Genomic DNA, 15,760 nt, shown 5'->3' on the forward strand with positions numbered 1-15,760 from the left:
ATCTTAATCTAATCGATATATGTTTTGTAGACTGCTGCTAAATTAGGGTCTGACTCTGTATTACTCCTTCATTATCTTAATTAAGTATATAGAAAATAACACGTGAAATTATAGCAGCCACGAAAACTGTGTTAAAAGTAACACTTTTTTCAATATTTTCTAAATACAAATAATTTGGAGGTGTGTGTATCCCAAAAACAATGGTCATGAATGAGTGATGGATAAAAAGCAGATAAAAGGTATATGGCACACTTTCCAAATTTATCTGTTTAATGTTTCCATTCAACTTTTCATTATTTGAGTTTATGCATTTGTGGGAGAAACGTTATAGTATGTGTTTTTTTTTTGTCTTTGTCTCTGAAGGGAGAAAGCGTATCAAGCTGAACAAAACCGGATTAAGTGAATCAAGCGGATCTAGTAGAATAACTGCAGATCAAACAGATTTAGCGGTCCCAAATAAATATTTGAATGGTGAAAGCGGATCAAATATTGCTGATCATATTATATAATATTTAATTATAAATTAAATATAAATAAAGTACATATATTTATTTTGATAATTATTAAAACATTGAAAAAAACTATTTCAAATACAACATTAAAAATAGATTAAAATGTATTATTTTGATTTTCCCATAACATATCTACAATATTTTCTCTCATATTTCCCATAACATCATCATCAACTGTCTCTAAAGCTTCCATATCCCCTATATTGGTTTCACAATTTGTGTATATAACCTCCGTCACTTCCATTACTTCCAAAATCACCATCTGAAAAATTTGAAATCCTTATAAAATTATGTAGTTCCATTGTAGCCATTACCACTCTCTTCTACACATGAGTATTATATCTAAAAGAATTCACAAAAATACTCATTTTTTTACTTCTGCAATAATAATTTTTATTTTTTTAAAAATAATTACTTTTTGAAATGTGTGTTTTGTAGGTAGAACGCTCATAAATTGAGAGCATGGACTGCTTTATGGATCACCCACTTTTTATCACTAAAGGATAAAAAAAAATATGATCCACATGGAGATGCTCTGTTTTCTTGTATATAATTAACACAAATCCTAAATGGGAAAATTAATTATGGTCCCTCCATATTAAGTGTAATATATTTTTTAAACGCCATCTATTGATACCCTTTTAGTAAAAAAAGTGGATGAACCACACAACAAAAATGGGGTGGATCATCTATATAATGCAACACACAATTCATGAAATAATTTTATATTTACTTTTAATATCATGTATGACTATATAATAAATTGAAGAGAAACACTTCTACACACACCAAAAAAAAACCTCTCTATTACTTACCAAAAAACTAAAATCTCTTACACACAACAAAAGAAAGAAGGTCATATTTACTTTTGAAATCAAGGTATGTTTTTATTTTATATATAATATATGTATGTGTTAAAAATATTTGATTATAATTTTATACATATCAATTAATTAAAAATAGAGTAATTTTATTGATTAATTTCTTTATAGCTTCAAACTTTTGTATAAAATTATTGAAATACAAAAATATTTAGTTATAAGTACAATTTATGAACTATTACAATTTTGATTTATAAATGTAAAATTTCCATGAAATAAAACAATAACTTGATGTATTTTACCAATTGTTTTTATATTTTTTTTTGTTAGCTGTCTATAAAGTAGAAATTTAGTAATTTTTATCTTTTTTTGATGTAACAAAAAAATCACTATTAAAATTTCATTTTTAATTAAAAAATAAATAGTATCAAAAGGAATATATACATAATTACATATATTTTTAAAATAAAAATAACTTTTATATGGTGTAATTTGTTTTTTAAGTTGCATCAAAAATAATTATAATTGCGCATATTATATATACATAAGATTAATGCATGTTATTATTAGTATTTAGTTCTAAATCATAATTATAATAAATTTAAAATAGTAGATTATTTAAAAGCAAAATGTAGATATAATGAAATAATTGATGTTAACATAACATTTGCTTTTGTTTCATACCTACTTGAACATGTTAATTACAAATTTTTAATATTGTAGATATGACGTCTAATCGCCGACAAAACACAAATAACACCGGAGAAGCTGATACAAATGTTTATACTGAAACATCAACACGGGTAAATATCTCCTTTTTGTTTTTCTAAATTTTTTTGCAATTATAGTTTACTGTAAAATATATTTATTCTTTTTAAAACACTTGTAGAGCGAAGACAATTTCAAATGGAACCTTAGCCGAGAAAGAATATTTCTTGAGTTATATGATAAAAGCAATTGCCATGAATAACTACCATTTAAAAGACCCTATACCCCTTGGTAAAGAGTTTTTGGTTGAAAAATTTAATGAGAAGTTCAATCTCAATATAAACTATCGGTTCTTCAAAGAAAAGCTTAACCAGTTGAAAAAAAAGTACAAGAAGTATGTATAACTCATGGATAACACAGGTATCACGGCTGATCTTGTCACACATCAGATAACTGCTAGTAATTCATGGTGGAAAGAGCAAGAAGTAAGTATTTAGAATATTTCTCATTACCTAATATGATTACTAAATTTTATGTTCTAAAAATTTATTTCATTTTTTTCAATATCAGGTATGTAAAATTATACTTTAATTTCAACAAGAACCGCCACAACTCTGGGATGTGATGCAACATTATTTCAGATTATATAATGTCAAACCCCAATCATATTACTCAGTAAACCAGCGTAGAAAAGAGATTCTGAACGAAAGCACAACTAATAACCAAGATAATACATACTTAGAAACATATTGTGATGAAATGCCTGAAAGTTATGTTCAAGTGACACAAGAAAGCGAAGAGGTTTATCTCGTTAATATTGATGATGAAACACGTCCTACAAATGAGTTCATCAACAAATATACTCGCCAAAATTCTCCATCAGTTGATCCAATCCAGATTTCTACTTCAGGAGTTGAACAACGAGGTCGTGGAAGACGTGGAAGCACTTTACAAAGATTTGTGGAAAATTCACGTGTCACTCACTATTGCAAGTGGTTCACGAGGAATTCAAAGAAAGTAATCTTTTGAGAGAACGCTAACAGATACGATGAATAGTTTTCGTGAGTTTCAACACCAAAGTTTACGCCCAACTCCGTTCGACCAAGATGATTTCGATGAGTGTGATCTAGCTGTGAAGATTTTTGAAGAAATGGATTTTCCAACCAACACAAAATTTTATTGGTCATGCATTAAGGAATTTAGAGAAGACGAATTTTGGCGTAAATATTTTATTACTAGAGCTAACAAATCCTATGAAGATAAAATACAATTTTTACAAGTTCTATGAGGATATACATGTGATGATGAACCTGTCGGAAAGCGCTTAAACACGGGTCATCATTTTGGGACTCCAAGTTCTGCTTGTTTTCCTTATGGCAGTTCAATGTCTGGTGGTTTTCCTTACAAGAGTCCTTATTGTGATGGTAATTCATGGGGTACACCACCAAATGCTCCACAATGGGGTACTCCACCAAGTGCACCACAATGGGGTAATCTTTCAAATGGACCACAATGGAGTTCATAACCAAGTGTTCAACAATGGGGCACACAACCAAATGCTCATAGTTGGGGTTCATCGTCAAATAGTCCAAACTGAAGATCACCATCAAATGGTCCGCAGTGGGGTTCATCATCAACTGCTCCGCGATGGAGTTCACCATCAAATGTTCCGCAATGGGGGTCATCACCAAATATTTTAGAATGGAGAACAAAACAACATGCACCAAAATGGGGTACACCTCCAAGTGGGACACAATGGGGTTTATCATCAAATGATCCAAACTGGAGTTCACCATCAAATGTTCCACAATGGAACTCACCACCAGTTGCTCCACAGTGGAATAGTGATCAACAATGGGACTCATAATCAAATGTTTCACAATGGGGCTCTTCACCGAATTCTTCACAATGGGCTCATCCGGCAAATTTTCAACGTGGGTTTTCCCTAGGAAGTCAAGATGAAACCACACCAAATCTTCAAGACAAAAATTCTGAAGAAACACCAGTTCCTAATTCTTCAACATAGCAAATACCACGAAAACGAAGAGCAAGGGGATTATTCAATATTTAGGGAAGGAAGCGGGGACCTAATTTAAATAAAACTCATCAAAATGTTTCGGAAGATGAAGATTAATTTAGTAGGCATGTGTTTTATTATAAGTCATAATTTTGTATTTTTCTAATGACTTTTACGTATAATACAATATTCACTATTTAGTTTCATTCTAATCAATGTTTCTTTAATTTATGTTTATAAAATTATAGATTTTTCGTATATGTCAGTTGCGTGCACGAGGAGTCCAATTTCTAAGCTACGAGGAAATAATTGAGCTGTAGAATTTGGAAAACGAGCAATTTGAAGAGTTAATAATTCAACCAACATTGAGTTACTACAATCAATATTTTCAAAGAGCACCAATCCAAACAAATGGTGGTTTGGGATAGCACAATATTTGGTGTCGTCTGCAAGAAGATGATGATGCTTGTCTACAATTATTACAAATGTCTCTTTGTTGTTTCGGAACATTATGTGAAACACTTCAAATAAATTATGGGTTGCAACCAACATCGAATGTAAGCATTAAAGAGAGTGTGACAATGTTTCTACGGACATGTGGTCACAATGAAGTTCAAAGAGATGTTGGATTGCTATTTGGACAAAATCAAGAGACAGTGAAGGAGAAATTTTTTGAGGTCCTTACAGCGACTGAGTTACTTACTTGTGATTATATCAAGACTCCAACAAGACAAGAACTATACCGAATTCATGAACAATTGCAAGTAGCTCGAAGATATGAGCCATATTTTAATGGATTTATTGGAGCAAATGATGGAGTTCATGTCTGCGTTAAGGTGAAACCCGAGTTACAAGGAATATATTGGGATCGACATGGTAGAACATCATTCAACGTCATGGCAATATGTGATTTGAATATGTTGTTCACATATGTTTGGAATTGAGTACCAAGATCTTATCATGATACAGCAGTTCTCACAATCGCACAAGACAGAGATTCTGAATTTCTTTTGCTTCCAACAGAAATATATTATCTAGTTGATTCTATATAATTCTTCACGAAACAGAGTTATTCATTATCATATGGCACAATTTGAAAATGCTCCTCCTCCTAGGAATAAGCAGAAACTATTTAATCGATGTCATGCATCTTTACGTTTTATTATTGAGAGGTCATTTGGAATTTGGAAGAAAAAAATGAAGGATTCTTTGTGAATTACTAGATATACTACTCTTGTGCAAAAGAGAGTAGTAATGGCTACAATGGGACTACATAATTTTATCATAATTTCAAAATTTTCATATAAAGATTTTGGAGAAGTAATGGGAGAAACAGAGATTACGGACACAAATTTTGAAACTGGCTTAGGGAACATCGAAACTGCAGAGATAGTTAATAGCGATAAAAAGCCAAATATGAGGGAAAATTATTGTAGATATGTTATGGGAAAATCAAAATACTAGATATTATTTATTTATTTTTGTATTTGAATTAAAATATTAAATATTTTGATAATTATCACTATAAATAATATATTTACTATATTTATAAATAAAAGCATAATTTAATATTATATAATAAAATCCGTAATATTTAATTCATTTTCACCATTCAAAATTTATTTTGAACCGCTAGAACTGCTTGATCCGTACTTGTTCAGCTAGAACCGCTTTATCCGATTTTGTTCCGCTTGATCCGCTCTGTCCGGTACGCTTTCTCCATTTGGAGTCAATAACGTATAATATACGAGTAAAAGATACAAGTTGACAATGAGTTTGGAAAAAGCAAGAAAAGAAAGAAAAAAAAAAGGAGAAGAAGGATAAGAACTAAGAAGTAGCTCAAAGGACTCTTGTCTAAACCCTAAGTCGAAAGTAACTATTGCCGACTTTGTGTTCTCTGCTTCTTACCGATTTTATCTGCTTTTGTGATGTAAACTCATTTTTGAATTTTTCGATTTTCTTTGTCTCATAATAAAAATCTCTGATTTCAGCGATAATAGGGTTTTGTAGAATCTTTGATTTGAACACAAATCTTGTATTTTTTGTCATGGGTATGACAAAACAAAATCTATTTGGTTACATTTGAAAACTAGTCGTCGGCCTTACCTAGATTTCTTAAGGATTTCTTTGTTTTCTTTTTCGTAACTCTGAGTTTTGGGTTTTGGGTATTTTTGGTTGGTCATGTGGATAATAAAGTCATGCTCTTTAGTACATACATGCTCTATTTCTTACCTGGGTCTTGTTTCCAGAATTTCTTAGTGGAGAGAAAGAGCTCTTGCTAGTCATGGACGAAGCAAGTAGGAGGACGAGGCATGACGAAACCATGTTACTCATAAGGAATTACCTTGAGGGACACGTAATGGTGAACACCGTTCAGGCGTGAGTACTTTTAGATTTTTGTTATTATTTTCCTACAGCAACAGTGTGTTTTGTCCTAACTATTGCATTGTATGTGTAGTGTTTTTTTTCTGTGTTGTGTTAGTCTAGATTCTGAGAGAAATCTGGCCGATCTTGCAACCTTTACATCATAAGGACGTTATGGAAGAGCTTGAAATAAGTCATATCACTGGTATGAAGTTTCATCCTCAATTACTTCTAGAGATTCAAAGCATTATCACATGAGTTCAAGGTATGTTTCAATTTAAAATTGGGAGTAATTAATCATTACAACTCCAATACTACTTGATTTTCAAAACTTTTAAGACTATTTGCTTCAGAAACAGCGTCAAACCGTAGGAGCTGTATGCGTGGCTTGGGAAACTCACGGAAACAACACAAATTATGGTAGAGTCTTACTAATATATATTCTTTTAGTTGATATTCATTTTTAAACAACTTACACTAGTTTACGAATATTTCTATTTACACAACGATCCTTTATTGTTTGTTTCTATATACACAACTTCTTTGTTGTTTGTTTGTAGTTGTGGTTTTCTGTGAAGGTTTAGTTCAAACTTACAAATATGCATATGATAATCACACAAAGCAACACCATGAGGTTTGTCAAAATAAATTGTTCTCTGTACTAATAAGAAAACGCTTATATACTTGTTTTACATGCATTTAGCTTAGTTTCATGACACTTTTCATGCATTCATAGTTTTTTTTCTTCACTTTTCATGCTTTGCATTGCATTGCATAGCATATTTGCATATTGAGTGATTTGCAGGTAAAACAGGTGCTTTTGGATCTGTTTTTAAAGTATCTAGCCCAAGGAGAGGACTTGCTCGAGTTTTCACATCAAGAGAAGCACAAGGAATGATGCTCGGGATTTCATGTCTGCGTTAAGGTGAAACCCGAATTACAAGGTATGTATTGGGATCGACATGGTAGAAATCATGTCCGTGATCAAGAGAACCTATTCGTGGATGAGATATCCTTGTCCGCGACCGAGAAATCCGTGGCGATCATATGAGAATCCTTTTGAGTATAATCAAGAATCCTGTCAAGAGATTTGATTTGCCGATTTGTGTTAAAAGTCAAGAATGAAGGAGGTTAACTAGAAAGAAGCTAGATCAAGATTCAAATGTTGTGGAGAAGTCGTGAGATGTCCGAGAACCGTTGAAACTAACCGTAAACCTTCAGTCGAATCTCTGTGAGTCTCGAAGCGTGTGATATGGCACATGATAGGTTTGGTGTTTATTTGGGTAATTGATTGCTTGTTTGGTTGCATGATCATATACTCTAGCATTCATTGATTTATTTCATGAATTGTATGAGTAATGATTAATGGTGTGAATGATGGTACTAAGCCGCATATGAGATCTTTTAGATTCTTATGTTTAAGGCTTATGGTTGGGAGGTTATGTTGAGATATTGATGATTCTATGTGTTTGGTTAACCATATGTCTCATAATATCTTGAAATGTTTGGTCTTGATGCGTGGTGCTCGTGGTAGGAGGCAGAGACCATAAGCGTATTAAGATCGTGGTATGTCTGACCTTCGTAGTGAACCGTGCTATCGTGGGATCTTGTTAACGTTGTTACTCTATCGCCATGTAGTGCGAAGGGCTCGGAGAGACGGGGCTAGCTACCCTGATCGAGTTGTCTACACGACGGTGTAGCATTTTGGTAGGGATGCTCCAGTTACATGCCTTTGTGGTTGTAAAGCGGGAGATCCCGGGAGTGTGTGTTTTTGGTGTGGGGGTGTTTGAAGGAAGCATATTGGGCCATATTTTAGAAAAGAAAACTTAATAAAACTGGAGTCTTAATTGCATGTGCATGTTTTTGGTAGATGCTTTTGCAATCTACCTTTTGTTGCTATTCTCTGTTGCGTGTTTCGAGATGGGGAACTAATATCTGTTGCAGGTAAACCGTGCTCACTAAGTAATTTTAGATTACTTATGATTCCATTTTGTTTTGCAGGAAACCTTAATGGAAACCATTAGAGGGATGCTCAGGACGTAGGAAAGCCGGTATAGAGTTTTGTTGCTTTTTGCAAAACTTAATGGTTTTGATTCTTGATTTGATTTGAGCGTATATGCTCGTGGCGCCATTGTTAAAACGTTTTGGATACTTGGTGTACGAAATTTCTATGTTATAAAAGATTATTTTCATATAAAGAGTGTGTTTCATGCGATATTAGTCTTGTCCGGACTGACATAACTCACGATCATGGCAAGGGTTGAAAAGCCTAAACCGCGTTCGTGAGGGATGGTTCATGTGGGTAATCAGGCTAAGGGTCTAAATTCGTTTGGAACCTAAGTTGGGTTGTCCGTGTGAGCTATCAATGTGGCGTTTCCGGGTTGCCCTTGGCTTGTCCGGCCATAGAGTGATTCAGGGGCGTTACAGTCACTGTGGGAGAGTTTCTTTTGAGCGGCCAGAAGGGAGGTTGGTTTATCAGGGAGTGAGACCTACCTCCGGAAGTCTCGTCATCTCAGCAGTGCATGCAGAGAAGATGATCGAGAAGGACTGTGAGGCTTACCTTGTAAGATATCTATGTCGGAGTCCGTGGGGCAGGTAGCAGTGAGCGACATTTGGGTTGTTCATGAGTTCGAGGATGTGTTTCAATCGTTGCAGGGATTACCACCAACACGGTCTGATCCTTTCACGATTGAGTTGGAACCAGGGACAGCGCTATTGTCTAAGGCACCCTACATGATGGCTCCAATAGAGATGACAGAGCTGAAAACGGAGCTGGAGGATTTGTTGGGTAAGGGATTCATTCGTCCTAGTACTTCACCTTGGGGAGCGTCGGTGTTGTTTGTGAAGAAGAAGGACGGGAGTTTCCGCTTATGTATTGACTACCGGGGGTTGAACCACGTCACTGTGAAGAACAAGTACCCTTTGCCAAGGATCGATGAGTTGTTGGATCAGTTGAGGGGCGCTACTTGTTTTTCTAAAATCGATTTGATGTTTGGTTATCACCAGACCCGGTAGCGGAGGCAGATGCTTGAAAGACTGCTTTTAGGACAAGATATGGACATTTTGAGTTTGTGGTGATGTCTTTCGGTTTGACTAATGCACCAGCAGCGTTCATGAGGTTGATGAACAGCGTGTCCCAGTAGTTTTTGGATGAGTTTGTGATCATTTTTGTTGATGACATCCTAGTGTATTCTAAGAGTCCTGAGGAGCATGAGGTACATTTGAGGAGAGTGTTGGAGAAGCTGCGGGAGCAGAAGCTGTTCGCTAAGATGAGCAAGTGCAGTTTTTGGCAGAGAGAGATGAGTTTTCTGAGTCACATTGTTTCTGCAGAGGGAGTTTCAGTGGATCCGGAGAAGATTGAGGATATCAGAGACTGGCCTAAACCGACGAATGCCACATAGATCAGAAGTTTTCTTGGGTTGGCTGGGTATTACAGGAGGTTCGTCAAGGGGTTTGCGAGTATGACACAACCGATGACTAAGCTGACAGGAAAGGATGTTCCTTTTGTGTGGTCACCAGAGTGTGAAGAGGGTTTCGTGAGCCTGAAGGAGATGTTGACGAGTACACCAGTGTTAGCATTGCCAAAGCATGGAGAGCCTTACAAGGTGTATACTGATGCCTCAAGAGTTGGTTTGGGGTGTATTCCGATGCAGCGTGGGAAGGTTATTGCATATGCATCACGGCAGTTGAGGAAGCATGAGGACAACTATCCTACTCACGATTTGGAGATGGCTGTGGTGATCTTTGTCTTGAAAATTTGGAAGTCTTATCTTTATGGCGGGAAAGTACAGGTGTTCATGGATCATAAGAGTTTGAAATATATCTTCACTCAGCCAGAGTTGAATCTGAGGCAGAGGCGGTGGATGGAGCTAGTGGTTGATTATGATCTGGAGATAGCCTACCATCTTGGTAAAGGTAATGTGGTTGCAGACGCGTTGAGCCGTAAGCCCGTGGGTGTGGCTCCAGGGCAGAGTGTTGAGGCCTTGGTGAGGGAGATTGGTGCTTTGCGATTGTGTGATGTGGCACGGGAGCCATTATGATTGGAGGCTGTAGATCGAGCAGATCTTCTGTGTAGAGTTCGGTTAGCTCAAGAAAAGGATGAGGGGTTGATTGCGGCTTCTAAGGCAGAGGGCTCTGAGTATTAGTTCACAGCTAATGGGACTATCTTTGTGCATGGGCGAGTTTGTGTGCCTAAGGATGAGGAGTTGCAGCGGCAGATCTTGAGTGAGACTTATGCGAGCATGTTTTCCATTCATCGAGGAGCGACTAAGATGTACCGAGACCTCAAGCGGTATTATCATTGGGTCGGGATGAAGAGTGATGTAGGTAAGGTCGCAGAGTGCGATATTTCCCAGTTAGTTAATGCTAACCATCAGGTGCCAGGGGGCTTGTTGCAGAGTTTACCCATTCCTAAGTGGAAGTGGGATTTTATCACGATGGATTTTATGGTTGGTTTGCCTGTGTCGCGGACCAATGATGCAATTTGGGTGATCGTGGACCGTTTGATTAAGTCAGCACATTTTCTAGCTATCTGAAAAACCGATGGAGCGGCGGTGTTGGCTAAGAAATATGTGAGCGAGATCGTGAAGTTGCATGGAATAGCTGTGAATATTGTGTCAGACAGGAATTCCAAGTTTACTTCTGCGTTTTGTAGAGCCTTTAAGGTAGAGATAGCCACTAAGGTGTAGATGAGCACGGCTTATCTTCCTCAGGCCGATGGGCAATATGAGAGGACTATCCAGACACTTGTGGATATGTTGCAGATGTGTGTCTTGGATTGGGGTGGCCATTGGGCGGATCACTTGAATCTAGTAGAGTTTTCTTATGACAACAGCTATCGCGCGAGTATTGGGATGGCTCCTTTCGAGACATTGTACAAGAGGCCATGCAGGACACCTTTATGTTGGACCCAAGTGGGGGAGAGGAGCATATATGGTGCAGATTATGTTCAGGGAACCACGAAGAGGATCCGGGTTGTTAAGCTGAACATGAAGAAAGCTCAGGATCGACAGCAGAGAGAGTTTGAATTTGAGGTTCGGCACAGAGTATATCTCAAGATGGCCATGTTGCGAGGTCCGAACAAGTCTATCTCAGAGACTAAGTTGAGTCCAAGGTACATGGGTCCGTTCAGGATTGTTGAGAGAGTGGGACCAGTGGCACACATGCTGGAGTTGCCAGATGTTATGCGTGCGTTTCACAAGGTGTTTCATGTGTCGATGCTGAGGAAGTGTCTTCACAAGGATGATGAGGTGTTGGCTAAGATTCCAAAGGATCTTCAGCCCAACATGACTTTGGAGGCGAGACCAGTGAGGGTTCTCGAGAGGAGGATCAAGGAACTTCAGCGGAAGAAGACTCCTTTGATCAAAGTCCTGTGGGATTGCGATGGTGTGACATAGGAGACTTGGGAGCCAGAGGCGAGGATGAAGGCAAGGTTCAAGAAGTGGTTCGAGAAGCAGGTTGCTGCTTGAGTTTGTCTATCTTTGGTTTCCAGTTTCAGAGTTGTCGAGTTTTTGAGCTTTTGAATTGTTGTTCTTTTTTCTCTTTCATTTGCATTTTCGTTTGGAGTTGTAACGATCATGAAATTTGATGATTAATAATATGAGTATTTTTCTTGCATTTGACTTGAGTTGTGTTACTTAAGAATGTGTTGTGCGGTTTCTAAAATAGAAAGTTTCCCAAAAAGGACTTGTCTATTTTTGAAAAGTTTGAGTAAACAACCTAAGAGAGAGGTGTGTTTACGAGATGGCCGGAAGTTGGTCATAAGGATATTCCCGAGAGGATATGATGGATGGTGAGGCATAAAGGTGTCTTACGCGAATCCATGACAGAGTTTGGAGATATGCTCGGAAGCGTTTAGTATTGTTTGCTCGATGGACATGAGGGTCCTAATGACTCGTGAAGAGCGGGATATGCTCCTGAGGTACCGGTAACTCGCTGGATTTTGGCGTCTTTAGAGTGCGAGGGGTAGGTGGCTTCGGGTGACGATCCCAGAGCGCACTTTAGGGTGACGACCCGAGAATGAGTTTTGAGGTATTATTTTCTCCAAGTGTCGTAACTCGATGACTGTGGCTTAGCCGGCACAACTCAGGGTTTGACTTTGAGTGGGGAAGATAATACGTGTGATACCCGAGATACCGTAGGCATAGGCCTAAGAGTGATGGTTTATGCTCGAAGACTGCGGTCTAAGAGTGGAGAGTGAGTTGTGAGCAACAATGACTAATAAATCGTGAATATATCGACTGAATAGAGAGACCTAGAGGGGTTGGGTTGGAGGGAGTGCGTACTACGGTTGCACGAATTTCTTCAGAGTGGAAGGGTGAAGCTAGATTCGAGGACGAATCTATGTTAGTGGGGGAGAATTGTAACGCCCGTGAACCGAAAAATCGATTAGGGTTTGTTTTTAAATCGCCCGAGTTAATCTATTGGGTTAATGAAAACCATAGAGTGTGCCTATAAAAGAAAAAAACTCGCAATTAGGGCTTTGGTTAGCCACTATTCGTTCTGTAAAGGAGAAAGAGAGAGAAGAAGAAGAACCAAAATCGTTAGGGTTTGGGAGGAAACAGTTTCGATATATCAAATCGTTGTAAAAGGTAACAAAATTTTTTAGAGCTATTTCCAAGTCTTTTATCGTCATTCTCCATTTTACAGAAGTGGATTTGGATTTAAACTGGTTGAGTTATTCGCAGTTTTGTGGTTACACGTTTTCTCAGACGTGAGTTAGAACCCAACGGAGATTGTAACTGGGAACATGGTCTTGTCTGGTTTCTGATCGTCACGATATTTTTTGGGAAGCTTCGTGACGTCTAAAGGTAGCTTTCTACCAGAGGGATTTGATAGTTAACGGTTGGTTTTTAATTTAGGGTTTCGTCTTTGAGACTGTTTGTTTTTGGTTTTTATGTCCAGTTTGCTTCAAGGTTGCTTATGGTTGTGTGACTTGTTGTAGGACGTTTCTAAACTGTTTCAAACGCAAGGAGAGTCTCTCCTGGTTATAATTGTTGTTAGACGTGACTATGAGTTTATCTGAGCGATTTGTTTTGTGTGATGATATGTAGGTTGGGTCTGTGTTTTTGGGTGAACTGTTCAATGACTGGTCTGTTATGTTTGATTTGTGGTTATACTCTTCATTTGTTTGTGTGTATAGCTCGTAGATGGGAGGATCGCCTCACTAAGTATTTATGATAAAACTTACGCATTTTTTTCTTTATGGTGCAGGTAAAGATAAAGTGTGATCGTGGAATCATGGCAGGTAAAGATAAACTCTTCATTTGTTTGGTTTGTTTTTGTGTTTTGGTTATTGGAACCCTGTTAGGATTGTTAGTCATTCTTGGTTATGTTGGTCGAATTATTTATTTATTCATAAAATAGTATTTTTGATTTGCGGTTTCAATGTTGCTTTATTGGTTGGTTTAATTAAGTATTTATGAGAATATTTAATTATGATTTTAGGAAAAAAAAACGGGTTGGGTTGTTTCAAGTCTCCACAGTGTTTTGCTCTCAAGAACAAAGTAAAAATAAAGAATAAAAAAAGTTATCAAAAGTTAGGTCTAAACAATAACCTTAAAAATCTATATATATGTTCCTTAAAACGTGCATGGATTTCTTTGAAAATAAGGAGAAGTTCTGGGGCGAATTTGGAAATCTTCAAAACTTCAGTAAGTTACGAAATTTAATTCCCATCAGATATTGGTGTCGAGCGACACCAGGGGTGGTTTCGATCGACACCTACGCGAAGTTTGGTCTCCAAATTACTTTTGCAGCATAAGTTCTCTATTTTGCTCCAGAAAGCTCCATAATCTCCAAATGTATCCCAAACATGTAAATACCTGAAAAATACTATAAAAGACTCTAGAAATAACAAAAAAACTTTAAAAATATAACTAAATCATAGCTAAAAGCAGTGAAAATTGAGGTATATCACCCGCGATGGAATGTGAGGTTCGAGCAGCCTTATTTATGATGCATCCGGAAAAAGCACCAAGCCTAGATGGTATGACAGCTTTTTTTTGAAAAAGCATGGGATACCATTATAAAGGACCTATTATTCTTGGTTAACTCATTCCTTCAAGATGAAGTTTTCGATAAACGGTTAAATACGATTAATATACGGAATGACCGACATGGATGACTGAATTACGGCCCATTACTCTTTGTAATGTTGGTAATAAAGTTATTTCAAAAATCTTTTGTCAAAGAGTAAAGACGGTTTTGTTAAATCTTATTTCGGAAATACAATATGCTTTTGTGGAAGGACGGCTAATCTCGAATAATACTATTATCGCACAAGAGAATGTTTTATGGGATAAGAACTAACCCGTCATGTAAAGAAAAATTCATGGCCATTGAAACTAATATGAGTAAATCATATGACAGGATGAAATAGAATTTCATTGAGAAGTTATTACAAAAAATGGGTTTCTTGGAAAGTTGATTTTGTGGTTAATGTGATGTATTACAACAGTCTAATATAGAGTTTTCCTTAATGGACAACCTAGAGGCTTAGTAGTACCGAGGAGAGGTTTAAGACAAGGCAATCCACTCTCTCCTTACTTATTTATCCTTTGTACAGAGGTGCCTATTGCAAATATTCGGAAAGTTGAGCAAAGAAAATTGATTACTGGTATCAAAGTAGCAACAACAAGTCCTTCAATTCTTATCTATTTTTTGCGGATGATAGTTTTTCTTTTGCAAAGCTAACAAAGAGCAGTGCAGAGTCATTTTGGAAATAATAAAACAATATGAAGCAATTTCGGGACAGCAAATAAAAATTTCAAAATCATCGATATAGTTTGTGCATAAGATAGATGATTCTATCAAGGCATAAATAAAATTCAACTTTGGATATCACTAACCTTGGTGGTATAGGTACTTATCTCAGCTTACCATAAAGTTTAGGTGGATATAAAACAATAATATTTTCTTTAGTTAGAGATAGATTACAGAATAAGATAAATGGATGAATAAAATATTTTCTTTAGTCGACTTTAATTTTTATCGAAAGGAGGGAAAGAGGTGATGACTAAATCAGTAGTTGTGGCATTCTCAACTTACTAGTGCGGTTACAAAATTCTGGTGGAGTTCTAATGGTGAATTTAGATGTATGCAATGGATAGCTTGGAATAAATTGTGTATTAGCAAATCGAAAGATGGGTTGCGATTTTATAATGTCGATAATTTTAATTCGGCCCTACTTGCAAAACAATTGTAAAGTCTGATTACAGTTCCAGATTCATTTTTTCCAAAGGTTTCCAACAAACGATATTTTTGAAAATTAAATCCTCTGGATATATAATATCCTACTCTCCATCCTATGGATAGAGAAGTATAAAGTCACGATGCAA

The 15,760-nt window shown here is 36.7% G+C and overlaps 3 pseudogenes across 3 annotated transcripts; all 3 read left to right on the forward strand.

Annotated features, from left to right (window-relative positions):
* Nucleotides 1–2,058: 2,058 nt before the first annotated feature.
* Nucleotides 2,059–5,513, forward strand: AT3G29773 (annotated as a pseudogene). The gene has a single exon.
* Nucleotides 5,514–8,848: 3,335 nt separating this feature from the next.
* Nucleotides 8,849–11,887, forward strand: AT3G29769 (annotated as a pseudogene; the record flags this gene model as incomplete). Its single annotated transcript has 1 exon — nucleotides 8,849–11,887.
* Nucleotides 11,888–14,340: 2,453 nt separating this feature from the next.
* On the forward strand, nucleotides 14,341–15,748 carry AT3G29774 (annotated as a pseudogene; the record flags this gene model as incomplete). The annotated part of the gene is made up of 1 exon: nucleotides 14,341–15,748.
* Between the last annotated feature and the right edge of the window lie 12 nt (nucleotides 15,749–15,760).

This window comes from Arabidopsis thaliana, chromosome 3 (assembly GCF_000001735.4).
Source record: "Arabidopsis thaliana chromosome 3, partial sequence".
In the NCBI taxonomy this organism is placed as follows: domain Eukaryota; kingdom Viridiplantae; phylum Streptophyta; class Magnoliopsida; order Brassicales; family Brassicaceae; genus Arabidopsis; species Arabidopsis thaliana.